This window comes from Callospermophilus lateralis, chromosome 15, assembly GCF_048772815.1.
Source record: "Callospermophilus lateralis isolate mCalLat2 chromosome 15, mCalLat2.hap1, whole genome shotgun sequence".
In the NCBI taxonomy this organism is placed as follows: domain Eukaryota; kingdom Metazoa; phylum Chordata; class Mammalia; order Rodentia; family Sciuridae; genus Callospermophilus; species Callospermophilus lateralis.
Window position 1 is genome coordinate 87,409,619 of NC_135319.1, and position 4,819 is coordinate 87,414,437.

A 4,819-nucleotide genomic window follows, 5' to 3' on the forward strand; every position below is an offset into this window, starting at 1 on the left:
GTGCCATTGTTTCAATGTCTGTCTTAGCACCCAGCAAGGTCTTGCCTCAGTAGACTCATTCTGGCATTTCATGGTTTATAGTAGGGTTGTTTCTTTTCTTTTATTTATTTTTTTGGTAGATGGACACGATACCTTTATTTTCTTTATTTAGTATTTTTATGCAATGCTGGGGATTTAACCCAGTGCCTCATGTGTGCTAGGCAAGCACTCTACCACTGAACCACAACCCCACCCCAGAGAGTAGAGTTTTTAAAAGACTATTAAAACTCATTTCCAATGTCCATGTAGACTTTTTGCCAGACAGGTTTCAGGAGAAATCCAAAAACACAATTTACTAAAATAAAATGTTTATATATATCAGCGGCTGAGGCAGAAGGATCACAAGTTGGAGGTCAGCATCTGCAACTTAATGAGGCCCTAAACAACTTAGTGAGACTCTGTCTCTAAATAAAATATAAAAAAGGGCTGGGGATATGGCTCATTGGTTGTGCGCCCTTGGGTTCAATGTCCAGAACACTGCCCTGCCAAAAAAAAAAAAAGTTTGTGTTGATTTCAAGAAGAGTAGGTTGGGTACCAAGTTCAGTTCAGTTACTAGAAAACTAAATATCAGTTGAGTATAAAAGAGTTCCCCAGAAGAACTGCTCATGTTGGAAGTAAAAGTGATTCCAGTCTTGATCATCCAACAGCTGAGGTATAGAGATCTTGGTACTCTGGAAGCATCTTAGGAATTGTGTGTTCTGGATTCTAGGGAGCCATTACAGCTGAATGATATCTCTTCCAAAATCCAAGATGTCTGTTTTCAGCAGGATCTCCTCCAACTATTTGGAGGAAAAAAGACTGGATTCTTTTAACTTACTTAGAAGTCTGGAAATGCTTACTGACATGTTATAATTGTTTTTTCTGGAGTAGGAACAGCACATAAAAATCTCATCCCCAAATATTCAGGATATATATTTTAAAATTCCAGACAGTGGGACATTAACTGCTTCAATTAAAAAAAAAAAACACTGTCTTAGAAACCCATACTTTAAGGAAATGAAAAAAAAAAAAAAGAATCTGGGAGAACATAAAATAGAAATACAGTAGAAATAGTAAAGGTTATTAACTGCCTCTGGATCTGGTTTGCCTCAACTATAGGTTTCACTTCAGTTACTAAAAGATCTTCACTCTTTTACAAGGTTCTGCTTTGTCTTTGCCACAGCAAACTTGAATTCTGCCAGACAGGAAGCCTGAAGGCAAATGGCCCTGCAAATGTGGTACCAATAAATAATGGAAAATGTTTACTTTTTGACTGATGACAAACAGATTTCAAAAAAGTCCTGGGATTTGGCCTGTCTTCCTCTTTACAGTGATTTTTGTGATGTCCTAAATAAGGCAAGAGTCATGGTGTGAAATACATCAGATCTGGTTACTTGGAGTTTCTCTAATCTCTGGAAATGGTTATTGGGGCGCCTTCTAGCAGAAGGCCTTTGAACATCTACAGAGAGATGTTCCCTCGAATGCCAGATGTTACCCATGGTCAGAATATAGAAAAACACTTAGAAGAAGCTTTCTGAATGCAAAGATTTAGCAAAAGGAAGCTCATTGCAGCATATTTCTAATAGCAAAGAAACAAAATAACAGTCATGCTGATGATAGCCAAATGGTTAAATTTTGGTTCATTCCCCACACTTGTAGCCATTAAAAAAATTAAAATATTTCTTGACATAGAAAGATGATTTACAGATTCTGAATGAAGAGATACGGGTTTCCAAATAGTGTGTTACATATGATCTGTTTGTGGGGAGGGAAAAAAAATAATGCAGGGTTTTTTGGTTGGTTTTAATGGTACTGGGGCCACATCTCCAGTCCTTTTTGCTTATTTATTTTTATTTTGAGACAGTGTCTCACTAAGTTACTGAGAGTCTTGTTAAGTTGCTGAGGCTGACCTAGAACTTGGATTCTCCTGTCTTAGCCTCCCTCGTCTCTGGTATTACAGGCCTGTGCTACCTTGCCCAACTTATAAGGTTGTTCTTGATAGAAAAACCATTTGGGTCAGGTAGAGTGGCCACACCTGTAATTCCAGCTAACTTGGAAGGCTGAAACTGGAAGACCATAAGTTCAAAGTCAATCTGGGCAATTTAGCAAGACCCTGCCACAAAAAGAAATTTAAAAAGGGGCTTGGGGTTGTGGCCCAGTTGTGGCTCAGTGGCAGAGTACTTGCCTAGTATGTGTGAGGCATTGGGTTCAAATCTCAGTATCACATAAAAATAAATAAATAAATAATAAAATAAAGGTCCATCGACAACTTAAAAAATATTTTAAAAAACTTTTAAAAAGGGCCAGAGATGTAGTTCAGTGGCATAGCCCTTGCCTATTATACATGAGGCCCAGGGTTAGATCCCCAGTACTGCTAAAACAAACCTGGAAGGATACTTCCCTAAGTGTTAAATAGTGTTGTCCCTGGGTCATGACAGTAAGAGGAGTTTTTCTCCCATCTTTTACTTATATGCCTTTTTCTAATTTTTTGGTAATAGCTTTATACAATATATCCTCAGAAATGGTGATCATTGATTATTTTATGTATATCACCCTAGAGGTGATTCTAGAAACATTCCTACTTCTCTGGGTCTCTTCAACACACTTCACTTGCTCAGATTTGTGATCAATAAAGAATCAAACTGGTTGCTGCCATTAATTTCCCTACAGTCCCACCTTTATCTCATTCCCAGGTAAAATCACAGACGTACACTCTGTTTTGCATTGTTTTTGTTTTTTTTTCTCTAGTAAATCTGGAGCCAGTTCAACTCTTCTTAGGTCAGAATTCATTTTCTAAATTTTAAAGAAGCACTTAAGAAATGTCTTCAGAAAATGAAGGTGATTCAAAATTAGAGGAATTATGGTATTTTCCAAGGGCAAGGTGCTTACTACAACATGGATGTCTGGAGTCCAAAAAATGTAAGAACTATTTCCTTGATCTTGTAGATACTCCCTTTGCACGATTTGTGTGTCCTGCCTGTTGTTGTTCTTTAACACAGTACCCTTAGCGGCAGGTGGTGGTGGCACATGTCTATAATCCCAACAACTAGGGAGGCTGAGGCAGGAGGATCATAAGTTTAAAACCAGACTCAGCAATTTAGTGAGGCCCTAAGCAACTTAGCAAGACCTTGTCTCAAAACATAAAAAGGGCTGGTGTGTGGCTCAGTGGTAGAGCACCCCTGGGTTCAATCCCCAGTACACTCCCCAAAAATACTTTGGATATTTTAGACTGTATGAAGTATTAGAAGATGTCAGTCCTGGTTAGTTCAATCCACATATTGACAGGTCTGGGAGGCATTTACTTGTTTGGGACATTTGCTGTGGCCAACCAATTGTAGTTAATACAGCTGGGTCCATTAGGTCTCTACTGATTACAAACAGATGTGATTTAACTGTAAATAGGATGTGGGTCATCCAAAAAACCTTTCTGACAGTTTTGAAGTATGAATATAGGAGGAATTGGAGATAAGTAGTAAGTAACTACTCTTGAAAAATAATAAGCACAAGTTAAGAAACCTGGCACACACACAATGGGAAGTTAAAGAGATGATTTTTATGCAATTGGACTCCTGAAAGCATTCTCCATTTTCTCAGTCTGCCACAATCCTCCCCATTGTTCAAGGGCAGCTCAAGTGTTACCTCCTTTAGAAAAGTAGGACTCACTCAGAGGATTGTACAACCTGATAACCTCACTTGTATTCCATGCAGCACTAGACCCAAGCTAGAGCTAGATCCAGTGTGTCTTCTGGGAGGTGGCAAAGCACAGAGGGCAGGACAGTGACCAAGGCATCCCAGAATTCCCAGAGCCTGACATTCAGTGGGTGTCAGTGGGTATCTGTTGCTTGAGTGTTAAAATAGGAACAGTAATAAAAGGAGTCAAATAAACCAAATTGTGCCTTAGATATATTTGCTCCTGAAGAATTAGGCAATGAGACAAAGATAACCATGTGGAGAGGTTACTATTCTGACTTTATTCAACTGCTCTTGTATTGAAGCCTTCTTGAAAAGTCCTACCTGGGCCTAGTGGGGCCACTAGGCAGTGTAGCAGGGATGCCTTGTATTCCAGAGGAACTCTACCCCATGTTAGCTGTGGCATCTGGAGAACCTCCCCAGCCTTTGAGAGCTTTCATTAGCTTACCTATCCTACAGCATGGTTGAGGGAATTTATGAGAAATGTATGTAAAAATGTCTTTGCAAACTGTGATGCACCAAGTACACAATGATTGGCAGCTGGCCTAGCCATGTGTTAGTGGCTTCCAAGTTAAAGTGACCTGACAAGCCAAGATCATCATCTAAAGAGATGATTGGCAGCCCCTGAAGGAATCTTGAAGGGCCAGGAAAGCAGTCTCCGAAGCAGCATTTCTCTCATCAACTGCGCTTCCTCCAAGGCCATATTGGGGTTCTGCCAACTGCATTTGAAACCAAAAACTGATGCAGCTTGCAGAATTGTCTGCTGTGTCAGGACAGGAAATGGGTGCAAATGATATTACCCAAAGAACAAAGCCTACCTTTAGAAATAACCATTGTTGGAATGGGGCTGTGGCTCAGTGGTAGAGCACTTGCCTAGCATGTGTGAGGCCCTGGGTTCGATTCTCAGAACTGCATATACATAAATGAATAAAATAAAGGCTTATCAACATCTAAAAAAATTAAAAAAGAAATAACCATTGTTGTAGATTTCATCCTTTCATGATTTTTAAAAAATACTTGTGGCCTTTTACTTGGACAAACAGGTGTGAATAAACCTTAAAAGTAGAGATTGGCTTATTTCATCCTTTAAAACAGTTATGATGATGCTCCT